Genomic DNA, 18,560 nt, shown 5'->3' with positions numbered 1-18,560 from the left:
GAAAGTAATACGTTTAACTACTAGTCAAACAACCTCATAAAATTCTCAGAGATAAGATTTCATAAAACTTGGACAGCAGTAAGGGATGAAAAAAATTTCATCTTAATGCAATTCCAAGACAGGCATCATATTTCTCTATGAAATAGTTTCACATAGAAGACACTTTACATGGAAGAATCTAAATTAGGGTGAGTTCATCTTGGACCAGAAGCCCACCATTGAGAGGGGCTTCAACAAATTCTCTTCTCAAGACCAAGCCCTCTATGAAAATAAAAATATTTACACATCTATTTAGTCAGTGACAAACAGAGAGGAAACCATCTGGCCATTTGAATCAGTGTAAATTGCCCAACCACTCTTGTGAAAAGAGGAAGCTAGACAAATTAAATGCTTGTTTTGGAGCTAAACAATTGTCCTAAACTGTAATCATAAAATCCACATTTGCAGTATCAAATAAACAAAAGCAAATCAGCAAAGAAAACTTGTTTTTGTGTAGTAATTGGCAGGAGGATTAGTATTTTACTGGATCCGATTTCCTAAACGTCCTCATTCCTGATAACAGCTTCAGCAGTGAGGTGACACACCAAAAAACATAAATTATCTAAAGCTGGAGATAAGCAGAGGCCATTTGGGGGTTCTGAGTACAATATAAATAGATGCAAAACAGTAGGAGAACCGGCCCATCCAAGCCCTCGAAGGATTAGCTGTGTGAGCTCTGACTCCTTTACCGTTGTGAGCTGTGATTTATCATCAGACAGTAACAGAGACTCAGCCTTATCTGTGATAATTCAATGGCTTAATGGCAGTACCTTTATCTGGAGGTCATAATTAAGCTTGTTTGATCAGGCTGAGAACAAGCACCTATGCTGCGCTTTTAGCCCTTACTGTTGCTTTTGGTGTCAGGGATATAACATAAGAACATCACCGAGTATGGCATCAGTAATTTTGTTCAAGTGCTGTGACAAGTTATTACTTATCTATAAAACAGAATCCCCCAAATGGGAGGGAGAACAACACCTTCTAAATTTAGAAACTTCTGTATAATTTGGAGTTCAAGAATACTAGGTAACTTTGGTCTCAGGTGTTTGGACTTAAAACCAATTTGAATATAAACCTGAAAATGAAGAAATACTGTAACATTATCTTTAACTAATAAAAGCAAATGCTTATTAAAAGGAAAATGAACATTTACTGTATCCTACAGTTGAAACATCCTAACAACGCCAGTATCTCTTCAAAAGTAATAGACATCATAGGCATTCATTCGAATAGACAATAAAACCTCATTAATCTGAAATTACTGAATGGAACTTTCGTTTGATTTTGAAAAATGTCTGAACTATTCAATATTTTTGAATGAATTATATTTTTTTTACTTTAAAGTACTTAGCCTAATTTGAACTAGTTGTTATATATTTCTAAAAGAAGATCATGTCAGGCTTAAATTTAATAAGATGCGTTGAATTTAGCAGTGCCGTTTAGTCGCAAATGAGTGTGTTAAAACACACAGGAAGAATTTATTCTTTAACTTTGTTTAAAATATCACTTATGGTTATTTTACATACAGCGCTCTTTTCTTAAAAATGTGCACAGGTAAATTTTATCTAGCTTAGGTATAATTAATTACAAATTCTGAATTAAGGTATTATAAATCTGTGATATCTTTCAGCATCTGAGTTCAGGTTTATGTCACTGCTGAGTATTTTATAAAATTCAATAAAAGTTCCTTTATAAAGTATTTTCACATAAAACTGAATTGATTTGAAAAATACCTGGTTCTATCTCTTTTTATATGTAATATGGAGTTTTTTGGAAGTTCTCTTCTACCAATGTTGAACAAGTTCCTACAGACTAACAGATTCACGGCAAAGTCAGATCTTTTGGATTCAAGCCACAGTTCTGTCACACCCCATGTGATCTTGGGCAAGTTATTTAATCTCTCTAAGCTTCATTTTCCTCATGTAAAAGGAAGATAATAGTAACACCTGACGGAGGAGTTGTGAGGCTCCAATAAAATATTGGTGGGAAGTTTTTTGCAAATGCCCACCACACCATAATTCACACTGAATGCTAACTCTCCAATTATTCCTCCTCCTCTTCTGCCTGCTTCTCTTCTTCACCTAGCCAAGAACTTGAGGTTACTTTCTTTAAAAACAAGGACACTGGGAAATTTAGGAAAACTAGGTATTAAGAATGATCAAATAGATGAAGAAGTCAAGATGATAGTCAAAAGTCACAAATCAACTCAAATTCACTGTGTACTGATTCATAACCTATTTCAAAAGCTTGAGTACTTTTCTTTTGGTAGTCACAGATATTTTCTTTCTGCTGCCTGTAATTATATTTATAACCACCTGGAGTAAATTATCAGAAGGAAAGGTATGTGTACAGAGTATTATGCATATGTTAATATACATGCACATATGTGGACCAAATGTAGTCTTTTTTTTCACTAAATATTATAAGGAATTTTCCATGTCCTTAGCAAGAAAATCATTATCTATATAATCATTGAAATATATATATATACATACAATATATTATATATATAATACAAGGGGTTGTTTGAATGGTGGTGTATGCTTATTTGCCTTGAAACCTCTGTTCTTGCCAGACCCTAAGTAAAAGTTTCAGCATATAGCATCAGAGGATTTAGTCACCTTTGTTCTTAGTAAACAATTGAAGCATCAGAAATGCGGGGCTTTTTTAGCTTCATATTGCCAAACCTCAGGTCTTGTATGAGGATATGCCTCAGTGTTCCAAAGCATCTGAACAGCAGAGGAATCACTAAATGCCTGAGTTCTAAAGCAGAAGCTCTAAAGCATAATCTACAAAGTGGAGGAAAATCTTCACTCACTTCCAAGATGGGAAGTATTTTGTTAAATGCGCCCTGAATGGTGTGATATTCCTATTCTCCATCCAACCCCATACTTGGAGAGACCAATAAAACCATGGAGGAACAAGAATTGAAATCACAGCCACGTTCTGGGTTATGCTTTTTTTTTTTTTCCCCCCCAGGAGAAAGCCTTGAGTCAGGAATTCTTGGCGGTAAAAAAAAAAAAAAAAAAAAAAAGGTAAAAAGGAAGATTCAGGTTGGACTCTTACCAGCTTTTCTACTATCACATTTTTACAGGTCATTTTAAGGTCATCTATTCCATCTACCAATCTAATAACCTGAATTTTTCTCTACAAACCCTACCAAGTTATTGTCCAACATGTGCTTTAATACTTCCACTGACATACAGCTTTCTATTTCATGAGGCAGGTCCTTCATTCTTTGGACACTATTGCTAAAAGTTTTTCCTAATGTATTTCTGCAAACACCAATTATGAATAATTGTTCTTCCTATTAGATTCACATTAGGCAATCCAATCTTCTAACATCCCTTTGAATATTTGAAATTTTATAGCACATCCCACATGATATTTTTCTAAAATCATAGGCACGATTTTGAAAGTCTATTCAAATTAAATCAGAATACTGGGGTGGGAGCCAGGCATTAGAATGTTTCAAAGATCCACTTTGAATTTGTGATCCACTTTGAATGTGATTACAATGTACAGCAATGTTTGAGAATCAGTGCCCTATAGCTTTGCCAACATATTAATAATGTCAGAATTTATAATTTTTAGTGATCTGATAGGTGAAAAAATGATAGGTGTTTTTAAAATTAGTAACTCTAATTATTAGTGAGGTTTACCATAGTTTCATGTTTATTGGCATTATAATGATTTCTGCAGTTGCCTCCTTGTATCACTTGACCAGATTCCTAATGGGTTGTTTTCTTTTACTTATTTATTTATTAGAATTTTTATATTTTATTGATATTGACTCTTTGTGTTATCTATGTTACAGATATTTTCTAGCTGTCACTTATCTTTAGATTTTTTTCTTTAAGTGGGGCATTTTGTTTGGTATTGTAGAATAAATGCAGATTTTTCATTGCTTGTACTCTTGGGACTTGTTTTAAAAAACTTCCCTACTTCCAAAGAAATTCACTTCTTCATGATGTTAAATTGGCCAGTTTATGAACATAATGTAATTCTCCATTTATTCAGGCCTTATATGGTGTGTTTTAATAGAATTTTGTTTGATGAATTGCCACATGTTTATTGTACCTTTTCTATTATACTATCTTTGATTATTGCTGGTGTAGGGGGATACTGCTGACTTTGGGCTACTTTTTTGAATCCAACAATCTTGCTGAAATATTTTATTGGTTTTAATAGCTTTTCTGTTTATTCCCTTTGGTTTCTCGGTAAACTACCACATTTTCTGGAAATAATGACAATATAATCTTTTCTATTCCATAGTGGTTTTCATACTACCTTTGCCAGACCTTCCATAATATATTGTACAATAGTGGCAATACCAAGAATCCATGCTTTCTTTCAAACCTTAGATAATATTTCTAAAATTCCTTGTCATTTGCTTTGGGTTTTGTGGAGACAACTTTTATTAAGTTAAGGAATTTCTTGTCTGTTCCTGCTTTCTATAAGCCTAATTTCTATAAGCATAAACAAGTGCAGAAATGTTTCAAATGACTTTTCTGCATGTATGAAAAAGTATGTGATTTTTTTCCCATTAATGTGGTGAAAAATATTGGGAAATACTCGGCTATTTAATTACCCTTGCATTTCCAAGAAAAAAATTTACTCAATTATAATGTAGATCAGCTAATGTTAATTTAGAACTTTTGCATCTATATTTTGAAATTTGTCTATAATTTTGTTTTCATAGATAGTTTAGTATCAAGGTTATACATACATAATTAAATGAATTGGACACTTCGCGCAACTTAATATATGGATTTAATTTACAGGAGCATGTTGAGAAAGAAATAGAATCTGCTCATTGACATTTTTTAAATACTTATTTATTTGGCTGCGCTAGGTCTTAGTTGCAGCATGCAAGATCTAGTTCCCTGACCAGGGATCGAACCTGGGTCCCCTGCATTGGGAGTGTGGAGTCTTAACCACTGAACCACCAGGGAAGTCCCTGCTCATTGATATTTTGACAATATTTACCTGTAATACTCTCTAGGCCTAGAACTATTTGAGGAGGATGCCTTTTTATTACATTCAAATTTCTTTATTGGTTATCAATCTATTCATGTTTATTATTTTTTCTTGCACCAACTTGAGCATTTTATAATTTCTCCCACATTTACCCATATTTTCAATTTTATTGACATGTAATTCTACATAATATTTTTGTGTTTTACCTAAGGTTATTTCTCCTTTTTATTCAATATTTGGTCTACTAGTTCTGTTTAATTTGGTGCTTAGCATATTAACTCTGCTTCATGGGGCATTCCATGGAATTTTTAATGTCATTTTCATGATGTTGACTTTCTCTGTGAGGTTGATGATTCTTGGTTATGGGCTGATGTTCAGCCTAATCTTATCCTGGCCTTTGGCCAACACATAAATGGCACATGAAGGAGCACACCCACTGTCTAGGATACTGGAATTCCTTTGCTATGGCAGCTAGTTCTCAGGAACCCTGCAAAAAAGTTCTATCTGGGGCTTCCCTGGTGGAGCAGTGGTTGAGAATCTGCCTGCCAATGCAGGGGACACGGGTTCGAGCCCTGGTCTGGGAGGATCCCACATGCCGCGGAGCAGCTGGGCCCGTGAGCCACAACTACTGAGCCTGCGCGTCTGGAGCCTGTGCTCCGGTACAAGAGAGGCCGCGATAGTGAGAGGCCCACGCACAGCGATGAAGAGTGGCCCCCACTTGCCACAACTAGAGAAAGCCCTTGCACAGAAACGAAGACCCAACACAGCCATAAATTAAAAATAAATAAATAAATAAATAAATAAATAAAAATAAAAAAAAAAAAGTTCTATCTGGTTTCTCAAAAGCTTTGAAAAGTGCTTGCAACAGAGGAGACACTCAATAAATATTTGTTGAGTGCATAAAGCATCAGTTTATCTTCTCTAACTTCACTAAATTCTGATTTCAAATGAGATGGCTGAAAATTTAGCCTCCATCATGCTTAGCACTTCTCTTTCACTGCATTTGCATCAAGGGGCTGGAATCCAGACAAATTCAAGTCATAAAGATCTATGCTGAGCCAAGGTATGGATTTTTGGCTGAACTAACATAAGAACAATTTTTAGACATGCACGTGTTTACCATGGAACTCAACTAAAGATGAATGCTTGTCAAGTTCAAATCTAGAATCTCTCTCCCTCCACTCTACTTTTGGGTTCATGGGAAAAGTGTTGCAAACAGATTAAGAACCTTGGTGGAGTCTTCATAGATGGCATGTTGAAAATGGAGAAGCCTTGTTCCCACCCCGGTTGAATGGGACAGGGTGGCCTTCTCCATGTAGACCGGCATGGATGGCTACATAATTACTGTACTATGCGCTTATCACACAGATGTTTACATATGATTTTACAAATATTTGTCTATTTCTTTATAATAGGCAGGACAAAGAAATCTATGTAGCAGTAACTGTTTCTTGAAGTTGAAGGACACGGTTCTCGCCCAGTGAAAGTCAAAGAAGGTGATTTATGACAGCTCTCTTTCTTCATGGCAAAATTTAGAAAGGAATAAGAACAAAGTGCTCTGACACCTCTGAGAGAATCAAACACCCACAATTTACAAAATAAGTGCTTTAAGTGACCTATGACCAAAGTGACAGCCTCTTTAAAAGCAGATATAACTTGCCAAGATAGACAGAAAAGTTACGACCTGTTCAGAAGGATACAGGTCTCTAGCAGGAGGGGATGACATTTTTTGACACAAGCAACATCAAAGGCATTGCCCTATAAAAAGACCAATTCGTTTTAGTTCTCTGGAACATATCTAAATACAAGCACAACGACTGATTGACACCAGACCTCTTATTTTACATCCAGTGGTCTCTGAAATTGTATGGGTCAAAAATGGAAAAAGTAAATGTTGGGCTATGTAGTTGAGGTATTGCTGGGGACACTGAGCTTGAGGATGGTCTCTCCAAAGATTTCTTTGAAACAATGTTTAGAAATGTTTTCATTGATGCTGATTCATTTAATACAGGTAACAGGCAAATCCATTCTACACATTCTGATTTGGTAACTACATGAACGGAAGAAGTGCCATTTGAAAAGGAGGAAGGGGAAGAAAGAGAAGCAGGAGGAAGTGGAGGGGGAGGAAGAGAAGGAGGAGGACAAAGGGAAAAAGAAGAAGAGGAACTGGAGGTGGAGGAGGAGAACATCATGATCACAATCAGTGTTAGAGCATCTGAATCCCTCTTGTGAATATCAAAAGTAGGAGACGAGCTCTTACTGTTTTGGGGGTCAATCTAGACAAATTAATTAAAATGTTAATATAAAATAAAGTCTAGCTAATGAATCTCCCTCTTTTATATTGTAGGTTTAGATCTTTTCATGTGAATAGTTGCAAAAAAAGAAAGTATGGTAATTATATTTGCTCTTAGTGTTTAAAGAAGACTAATTGCAAATGGTAAAATTGCTTTTCTGTACAGGCAAATTAGACTTTTAAAGAAAATTTTAATCATAAGAATATTATTTCATTATTCTCTTTAAACAAACAAATCGCAGTTTGGATTTGAGTCCTTGATTTTTCTTCTGGTTATTATTGTGCTCTTTGAGACATGGCTTAAAGAAAAATCCTTCTCTTGACCAATGACTGAGTGTTTGTCAATCTTTTACTTTAAATCCCCATAAATAATATCAGTGTTATTTTTCATTATTTATTATTTTTATACTAGAAACATATTCATGCATTTTTGCTTAAAAGTCTTGATCAATATAGAAATAATGAGAATAAAATATAAATGTCCCATTCATTTCATTTGTACTGATTCCCTATTCCCTCTCAGAGATCGCTGCTATCAAAAGATTAAGTACTGAATGAACTAATTTACAAAACAGAAACAGACTCACAGACATAGAAGACAAATTTATGGTTACCAAAGGGGAAAGTGGGGAGACGGATAAATTAGGAGTTTGTGATTAGCAGATACAAACTACTGTATGTAAAATAAACAACAGGGTATTTCTGTATAGCACAGGGAACTATATTCAATATCCTGTGATAAACCATAATGGACAAGAATATATATATAATGGAATCACTTTGCTGTACACCAGAAGCTAACACAACATTGTAAATCAACTATACTTCAGTAAAAATTTTAAAAAGTAAAATAAAATTTTACAAAGATTAAGTACCATCTTCTAACCCTTATTCCTATGCACTCACACTCACACACACACTCACACACACCCATTGTCCTTTTGCTTATATTATTGGAAGTATACTGTACTAAGGCTTTATTTATTTTCTTAGTTGTCTTGAGATCTCTCCAAGTCAATATTTATAGGTCCACCTCCTTATTGTTTATCATTGCTTATAATTAACACCATGGTATAGATGTACTATAACTTATATGACCACTCCCCTAAAAGCACAATTTTATTTTATTTTTGCAATTTCAAACAGTGCTGTAAAAAGCATTCTTGTACATTTATCTTTAAGGGGCCATCATTCTGCTATTAACATTCACAGGAGAAGAAACCAAGGACATAGATTTTGATGAGAACATGGTCAAGTGTGCTTTCTATTTTCATTTTATGAGAAAATGTAGGTACTTAAAAGAGTGAGTAGTTTATGTATTTTAACTCACCAAAAAGCCTAAATATTAATTATTAAAAGTTACTAAGTTATTTGTGTTTCAAAATAAGTTTATATCCAACATTCAAAATGTAAATAATATTATATAGTATAATATATGGAGAGTGGTTTTAGGTCATTTTTAAGGTAACAGAACGCCAGATATTACCAAAGTTCGAATCATAGTATGCATATATTTTGTTTTAGAAATGGTGACATCTAAGCACATCTTCAGGAATAGGATGAAAAGTAAACACTACGTTTTGAGCCAGGGAGTGAGGGATCAGAGTGATATTTATGGAATTCCTATTATGTGGCAAGACCGTGAATTCTTAATCTTCATATAAACTTTTGAAGTAGATGTTTTTATTTCACTTCATACCTGTGCCTATGGTTCACAATTAAATATTCTAATATTCTTTTTTTTTTTTAATGTCAAGAGTCCCTGTTGTATTACAGGAAAGTAAGTATATTTATATCAGCTGAAATTTTAAATCTCCTTCCAACTTTATATCAATCCATTAAATCTAGATTCTTAGAGAGTGTTTACTCAGTCAGTCCATACTCTTCTAACCAATCTGCAAAGTGATATGAAACAGCTAAGAAATGTCTTATGGAAATCAAGATATACTTTGCACATAGAATTCTCCTGACTTACCTGTCTAAAAACTCAATGACAAAGTGAAGCAAGGCTCTTTCACATGACTTTGTATAACTGGGCACGTGGTAGTTCCTTTTTCTTGTCTTAAGGACTCAAATTTATTTTCTAATTTTACCTAAGGTTGTCAGTGGCATGGTTTCTGAATTCTGCTTCTGCCATCTCTTTGAATATTAAGAAGGAATTTGGTGTCTCCTCTCAACTGGCAGTTTCTTGTTCCCTATGACATTTCAAAGAGTGGGGGTAAGGTTTTTGCAATCACAGTTACAAATAAAAGCACTTAGAGGGCAGGATCTTTATCTCTTTTTCTCCCAGCTGCATGAACATATGCACAGAACAGGGCTGGCACTTGGTAGGCACTCAATAACTGTTTCCTGAATCAATGAATGAATTGTTACAACTAAACTAGAATTTAATTTGTTTCTGCCTAAAGACATGAATTTAAAATATTTAAGTGCTGTCTTACTATCATGCATAATAGTTTTCTTTCCTGTTCTGAATTTAAATTTACTCTTAACACTGTCTGTTTTTACTCTTTCACGTTTGAAGATTCTCTTTTGTAGAAAAGACATGACACAGATATTAAGGCAAAAATGAAATCATGTGAGAGCTTTCAGAATGACAACCCTGTTTGCCTTCTTAGGTGTTCCTCCCAGGAAAGGTTTCTCGACTCCATAGCTGCATGTGACTGCTTATTCCAAGTAGGTTTTTATCCCTGCTGAGTTCAGTGTCAGAGAACAGGCCAGGGCCATTTATTTCACAGACTGTCAGGAAAGTGCAAAGTTACACTTCCCCTGCTGACTCTTGCCTTACCTTTAAACTAGAGAGTTCCTGCAGCCATGAACACAGGTGCACCTCTCCCAGGTAAGGTGACCCTAGGGGAAAATATGCAGTGGTCTTTCAGGACTCCTCCCTTCCTGTCATGCCCCACAGAAATACTTCCTGTCACTCCAGATTTCCAGTCCTTGAAAAATGCCTTCAGAACCACACAGAAGGATTGGAAGACATCCAATGGGGGGAAAAAAAAAGTTTAAATCTGGGAGAATCTTAGCAGTCAGGAAACTAGGACCAGACAGACCTTTTATTTGTCTAATTACGAGTGATTAATTAAGCCTATTACTCTTCCAAGCTTAAGGTATGTGATACATTAAAAAGAATTAGAGAAGATATATTCATAACTTTTCTCTCACAAACTCATGAACATACACACATATACACACAGCACTTTATCAGGAGATTTCTGTTTTTACCTCTTCTGAAGGCAGGTCTTTTTAATCTATATCGATGAGGCAGTAGAGAGAATTTTGAAAGAAGACTGGAAAGTCTTCATTGATTTTACATTAGAGAGGCAGATACATCAAACAGCTAGGTGGGGAGAGAGAGAGAAGATCCTGCTCAGGCTGGGTCTGCAGATGGTTCCAGGGCAGAACCAGTGCTGGGGGGTTGGGGTCCAGCCGAAGGGAGACTTCAAGGAGATAAGTCGGTCATGAATGGAATTCCTGTCTGGTGCCTCCTAGATCTCGCTGTAAAATGCTCAAAGTGTTTTAAAACTCCTTTAACCATGGGATAATATTAAGGTTTATATAAATTTGTTTTCTTAATCTAAAACAATAAATGACAATCTGCCTGGACTGGATAGAGGTGGGTGTTGTTGTCTAACTTATAAAAGAAAAAGCGAAGACTTCCACTCCAGCCGAAATAGAACAGCAGGGAACAGATTTATGTTTCTACTGAAGCAAACCCCCAAAACGGAAAATATATGAAACAATGGATTTCGAGACACTGGACATCAGGCGACAAAGGAACAGTGATCTCTGAGAGATGGAAATAAGTGAGGTGAACCCTACAATTACCCCAGCTTTCTGCTTTAGAAAGTTCCAGGTTGCCGTTCAGGGAGGGGAATGCAGGCAGAGCCTGGCAGACTCCCTGAGTTGAAGAGACCAAGCTGAGAGTCTGGAGACCATGGAGCCAGACAGAGTTGGTGGATAAGAGAGTGCTGCACAGGAGAGAATTCTGGAGATCTAAACAGGGGCATTCTTGATTACTCAACACAGTATTAATACACCTGAGTAAGGAAACTCCCCAATACCAGAGAAAGAAACACACAAAAAGATTGGAGAGCACAGTACCCGGTGCTCATACAAACTTGGTTTTGTCTTTTACTCTTCCTACTAGCTTTAGAAGTGGTTGATCTACTACCTTTACTGTATATTTGCCTTTACCTATGAGATTTTTCCTTTTGCAATTTTCATATTTCTAGTTGTAGAGTTTTCTTTTCCACTTAGAGAAGTCCCTTTAACATTTCTTGTAAAGCTGGTTTGGTGGTGCTGAGCTCTTTGAGCTTTTGCTTGTCTGTAAAACTTTTGATCTCTCCTTCAAATCTGAATGAGAGCCTTGCCAGGTAGAGTATTCTTGGTTGTAGGTTTTTCCCTTTCATCACTTTAAAATAATCACGCCACTCACTTCTGGTCTGCAAAGTTTCTGCTGAAAAGTCACCTGAGAATCTTATGGGAGTTCCCTTGTGTGCAGCTTGTTGCTTTTCCTTTGCTGCTTTTAATATTCGCTCTTTATTTTTAATTTTTGCCATTTTAATTACAGTGTGTTTTGGATTGATCCTTTCCTGAACTCTCTGTGCTGCCTGGACCTGGATGTCTGTTTCCTTTCCCAAGTTAGGGAAGTTTTCAGCGGTTATGTATTTAAATTTGTTCTCTGCCCCTTTCTCTCTTCTCCTTCTGGGAGCCTATAATGTAAATATTTGTATACTTGACGGCTGAGTCTGATGACTGGCTGCAAGACTCCAGAGGTCTTGGGGCTAGTATTCGCCCACTGGATGCTGGGGGCAGGTCCTGGACCCTCTGGTGGGTGGGGCTGCGTCTCAGGGTGGCTGGGGGTCAGGGGATTCTGTGGCCTCCAACCCGCTGGTGGATGGGCCTGTGTGCCTGCCCAGGTGGCCACTTGACCTGGGATGCCCCAGGACTGGTGTAGACTGGCTGGTGAACAGGGCAGGCAGGGTCCAGGCATTAATAACCTAGAGAGAGGATTCCAAAATGGCACTTGCGAGCACCAGTGTCCGCATGGTAGGATGAGCTCCCTGAAATGGCTGCTTCCAGTGTCTATGTCCTCAGGGTGAGTCCTAATTGCCTCCCGCTTCTCAGGGAAACATTCCAAGATCAGCAAGTGGGTCTGACCCAGGCTTTGCTCAGATTACTGCTTCTGCCCTGGGTCCTGGAAAGTGTGAGTTTTTGTGTGAGCCCTTGAGGAGTGGAGACTCTATGTCCCACAGCTCTCTGTCTCCCCCAAAGTAAGCACCACTGGCCTTCAGAACCAAACGTTCTAGGCTTTCACCTTCCTGGTGCAGGACTCCTGGGCTGGGGAGCCCAATGTGGGGCTCAGACCCTTCACTCCTTGCGGAGAACATCCGCGATTGTAATTATCCTCCTCTTTGGGGGCCATCTACCTAACGGTATGGATTTTGACAATACCATGTCTCCCCCCCCCCCTACCCATCCCATTATGGTTCCTTCTTTATATCTTTAGTCATAGAAGATCTTTTCTGCTAGTCTTCACATTGTTCTCATTGATAGTTGCTCTGTAAATAGTTACAATTTTGGTGTGCCCTGGGATGAGGTGAGCACAGGGTCTTCCTACTCTAACATCTTGGCCACCTTTATGTGTTTCCATTTTAATGAAATTCTAGAAAATGCAAATTAATCAGAGTAACATCAGATCAGAAGTTGCCTGGGGTGGGAGGATAGGTGGGATTTTGGAGTGATTATGAAGGTACATGGGGAAAAGTTTGGAGTAATGCAATGTTTATTATTTCTATAGGTACAATTTATTGTATGCAAATTATGCACTAATTCAACTGCTTTTAAACAAAATTTTTTAAATTTTAAAAGAAGAAGGAGGAAGCAGAAGAGAAGGAGGAGAAAAGACCTTAAAAAGTACTCCTAACTCTGTAAGATAAAGGATAGAATGTCTGGCATTATGTTTTCCAAATCCCAGATGGTCTTCACTTTTGCTACACACAGAGCTATCTGATCCCTCACTCCCGTATTGTTAGTGGGTCCTGCAAGCTACTAAATCCTCTATGAAGTTTTACCCCCTAAAATTATAATAGCCTGGTCTTCTAATTATAACAGCCTCTTCTAGATGGTGCACATTAGTCTAGCATTTTTGTATATAAATTATTCTTACGAATGGGGGCTATGATAAAGAAGCAAATTCCAATCAACATACCTTACACATTCTGATTTTCTTTAGATAACATCAAAAATGCAGTTCTCAGAAGAAAGTGGCCCAGAAGAATATTGTTATGGGAATAGCAAATATAAAATAAGGAAAACCATATATACTATTTAGACACTGATGCAAGTGTAAATGAATCTTGAACAATGGACAAAAGACAAAAGCTTAAACACATTTTCTTTCATTCTTTGGTTGCTATGAAATGTTATCAAAATATTATAGTTTAAACAGAGGGAAGTTAGTTTATTTGTGTCCACTTCATAGTAACATCCTCTTCAAACCTAAAATTGTATTTTGTTTCTATGACAAGTTTGTATCATTGTTTAAAGAAATTATTCTTAAGATCACAAGTTGAGAAAAATTAAAAACCATGATGTGAAGTTGCAATAAAATATGTAGATATATGCTGAATACTGTGCATTTCACAGATTCCTTGGCAATCTTCTGATGTTAAAATTTCTTCAGAAATAAATGCAGATGGCCAAATTTTATCAAAGAATTTGTGCATTTCTCTTTCATACAAAAGTTTGTAAATACTGTTTTACATCTCACAATAACACTGTATACATCTAAGGTCAAGGAAGAACCTGATCTCATCTCATTTAACCTGAAAATCCTTGTGCTTTCTTGATGTTTCATCACATTTGGGAAGAATTACAGATGAGCAAGTATTTGATGGAGCACAGAACCTACTTTTAACATCTAAATTTTATTCTTAAAAATACGATTTTAAGTACAATAAAGTGTCAATTTGACATTAAAGGCTAGTTTTCATGCAAATAGGGGTGAGATAACATCAGTTTTTCTGTATGGCATCGAGAGGGGTAGACAGTGGAAGAATATGGCCACGAAGTGCTATGGAGTGAAGTTTTGGCAGGAACACCAAAGAAAGTGGCAGACTGTACTTTCAGGTATGCTCACAGCTCTATTTCCCAACCCACATGCTCTCATGCAATGACACCCTGACATTGCCCATCAAAGAGTGGAGTCTATTTCTCCACTTCATGGAACATGGTGGGTCCTGTGACTTCTTTGACAGATAGAAATAATTGTAGAAATAATGATGTGCCAGTTCCAGGCTTTGACCTTATCTTGCCTGGGAGCTTCTGCTTCCTTTCTCTTGGAAGCCATGTGCCATGTAACAAGTAGCACTACCAAAGATCACCAGGCTATAAAAAGCCCAAGTCAGACAACCAACAGAATGGGAGAAAATATTTGCAGATGATTAGACCAAAAAAGATTAGTCTCCAAAATTTATAAACAGCTCATGCGGCTCAATATCAAAAAACCAAAAACCCAATCAAAAAATGGGCAGAAGACCTAAATAGACATTTCTCCAAAGAAGACATACAGATGGCCAAGAGGCACATGAAAAGATGTTCAACATCGCTAATTATTAGAGAAATGCAAATCAAAACTACAGTGAGATATCCCCTCACACCAGTCAGAATGGCCATCACCAAAAAATCTACAAACAGTAAATGCTGGTGAGGGTGTGGAGAGAAGAGAACCCTCCTACACTGTTGATGGGAATGTAAATTGGTACAGCCGCTATGGAGAACAGTATGGAGGTTCCTTAAAAACTAAAAATAGAGCTACCATATGATCCAGAAATCCCACTCCTGGGCATATATCCAGAGAAAAACATGGTTTGCAAGGATTCATGCACCCCAATGTCCATTGAAGCACTATTTACAATAGCCAAGACATGGAAGCAACCTAAATGTCCATCAACAGATGAATGGATAAAGAAGTTGTGGTACATATACACAGTGGAATATTACTCAGTCATTAAAAAGAATGAAATAATGTCATTGGCAGCAACATGGATGGACTTAGAGATTATTATACTAAGTGAAGTAAGTCAGACAGAGAAAGATAAATATCATGGTATCACTTACATGCGAAATCTTTTAAAAAATGATACAAATGAACTTATTTACAAAACAGAAACAGACTCACAGACTTAAGAGAACAAATTTATAGTTACCAGGGGGAAAGCGTTGAGGGGAGAGACAGATTGGGAGTTTGGGATTGACATGTACTCCTACTATATTTAAAATAGATAACCAACAAGGACCTACTGTATAGCACTGGGAACTCTGCTCAATATTCTGTAATAACCCAAATGGGAGAAGAATTTGAAAAAGAATAGATACAGGTATGTGTATGACTGAATCAGTTTGCTGTACACCTGAAACTAACACAACATTGTAGATCAACTATACTTCAATTAAAGAAACAAAAATAAAATAAAAAATAAAATGCTTAGACCATAAAAAAAAAGGTACAACAGTAAGAGACTTTGTTGAGAATTCAGGAAGATTTAAGAGTCTCCTCAAAGATTCTCTAGGAAATAAACAGTGAGGCTTCTAAGAATCTTGAGGATAAGGCTTTTAGATACTCAGCCAGATGAAAGGATCTTTATGGATCCTAAGTGTGTTGTCCAACAGCACCCTGACTCTCGAGGTAAAGGAACCTGCATCTAAGAGATGGACAGATCTGGCTTTTGTCTAATAGAGTAAACACCGATGTAGTTTATAGGCAACTCATAGTTTGTAAGAGAATTTTACTTGTCAGCTTGGATTGAAAAAGACAGTTCAGTATAAAGAAAGACCTCTGGGTCCCCAGTCTTCCAGGGCTGGAAGCAGGCTGAGAAAACAACACAACTGCAAACATAGAGCAAAAGCCCAGAGAGCAGAGTCTAGATCCACAGAGAATGTCTCCCAGGGAGCGGAATCAGAGCCTGTGTCAGGGAAAAGCCAACATGTGCCTGGCTAGATCTCAGAAATTCTTTAGGACAATGATGCTATGTACATGTCATCTCACACTCCCCCACTTTGGGCGCTGGACCATTCATTACTTTATCCTACTCTTACATCGGCATTGTATGTTGGGTGTGAGGAAGGCAGATAACTTGCTCCTCAGTTCACAGGTCTCAAATTGAGAGTAACTACACTTGAGAAACCTCTACCACACCTGGACCTGATTTAGATGGTGAGCTCCTGGATTCTGAGCTACTGTCATGCTAGAATGAGAACATATGGGCCTTGAGCTGGGCAGGGGTGTATTTTGCATGTGGGAGAGGCGTGAAGTGTAATGGCCAGGGGCAGACTGGTAGGTAGTCTCTCTCCCTAAATGCAGGCTGCTTCTCAGATCAAGAGGTGGAGTCTAATGTCCCACTTTTTGAATATGATAGCCTAATCCCAGTGGCTTAATTGACTAATAGAGGATAGTGGAAATGACATTCTGGGGCTCCTGAGGCTAGAACAGAAGAAGCTTTTCAGTGCCACTTGAGCCTCTTGGAATCAGCCCCACATGGCATCACATGGATCAGAGACAAACCTCCCACCCAAGCTCTTCCTAAGTTCCTGATGTACAAAGTTGGGAGCAAAGGACAATGGTTGTTACAATATACTATATAATATAATACATATAATATATATAATAATCATATATTATATGTAATGGTTATAATCCCTCCCAGAACCTAGGAGCCATGCTATTGGGAGCCCCAAAGCCACAACCAAAATCCACGTGTATGTGTTCCCATCAAGACCCTGGAGGAGCCCTCTACCGACAACCAGTCTAAACCGCCAGTCCTGGGAGATGTGGGGGAGCCATCTTGGATATGCAACCCAGTTGGGACTTCAGATGACTGTAGCTTCAGTCCCCATCTGCCTGTGACATGAGAGACCCTGAGTGAGAGATAAGAATACATTGTTTTAAGTCGCTGAGGTTTGGGATAGTGTCTCCCACAACAGTAGGTAGCCTATACAAAAAGGTTTTTGTTTTGTCAGAAGAAAGGAATTGCTACTTCAGAGATGTGGCAGAGATATCCACCTCTCAAATTATAACAGGCCCTGGAGATCACCCCACGTTCCTCCACTCCCTTTGCTTAACATCATTAACTAAGGAGCCAAATCCTTTGCTCCTTAGAGTGTGGAAGACAACACTCTCTTGGGCTGCAAAAAAAAAAAAAAAAAAAAAGAAGGGACTTCCCTGGTGGCACAGTGGTTAAGAATCTGCCTGCCAATGCAGGGGACATGGGTTCGAGCCCTGGTCCGGGAAGATCCCACATGACGCAGAGCAACTAAGTTCGTGTGCCACAACTAATGAGCCTGTGCTGTAGAGCCCGCGAGCCACAACTACTGAAGCCCGTGCGCCTAGAGCCCATGCTCTGCAACAAGAGAAGCCACCGCAATGAGAAGTCCTCGCACCGCAATGAAGAGTAGCTCCTGCTCGCTGCAACTAGAGAGAGCCCGCGCACAGCAACGAAGACCCAATGCAGCCAAAAATAAATAAGTAAAATAAATAAATAAATAAAATAAATTTATTAAAAAAAAAAGAAGAAGAAAAACTGTGAATAATTCACATGACTTGTGGTCTGGGTTGTGCAAATATTTGCATATTCAATATTCCTAAAAATAACAATAATATATTTGAAGGTCACTTTCCTCGATTTTTATTTTAAAGTGAGATACATATGGAAAACACATGGGGAAAATATTTTCGGGATAAGTTGCTGGAAAGGCAAATATTTTAATGCGCACATTTTATTTTTTATTTATTTTTAAAATTTTTAAATTTTATTTATTTTTTTGACTTAACCAATTTTTATTCATTCTTTTTTGAACTGGGTACATCACTGCCTAAATAAAATTGGAGTTCTGTTAGCAAGGAAGATGGGAGGGTATGGTTGGTGGATGGTTAATAAATAATGTCAAGCATAGCACCCCAAAATCAATGTCTTCAACCCAGATCTTCTACATGAGGTTTAGCCCCATTTATGCAAAACATCTCAGATGCCTACAAAACATCTCAGACTTCTCAGATTCCATAAACTTATCATTTTCCCTGACAGTCCTCTGCCTAAACCCTGAGGTCCTGTCCTATTGCATGCACACACCTCCTCCGGCTTTAATGAAATGAATAGCATTGCCGTTCATTCAGTTGTCTAAAACAGAAACTTAGGTGCAATACGTAACATCTCTTATCCCTTAACCTTCACATTTTAGTCAATCA

General features: G+C 37.5%; 1 long non-coding RNA gene across 1 annotated transcript; it reads left to right on the top strand.

Moving 5' to 3' along the window:
- Positions 1-3,631: 3,631 nt before the first annotated feature.
- LOC309667214 lies at positions 3,632-17,528 on the top strand. The gene is made up of 2 exons (XR_014267628.1): positions 3,632-3,705; positions 5,866-17,528. It is a non-coding gene; the product is annotated as an uncharacterized lncRNA (long non-coding RNA).
- The last annotated feature ends 1,032 nt before the right edge of the window (positions 17,529-18,560 follow it).

This window comes from Balaenoptera physalus (assembly GCF_965194825.1).
Source record: "Balaenoptera physalus genome assembly, chromosome: 9".
Taxonomy (NCBI): domain Eukaryota; kingdom Metazoa; phylum Chordata; class Mammalia; order Artiodactyla; family Balaenopteridae; genus Balaenoptera; species Balaenoptera physalus.
This window is presented reverse-complemented; position numbering and strand designations above follow the sequence as displayed.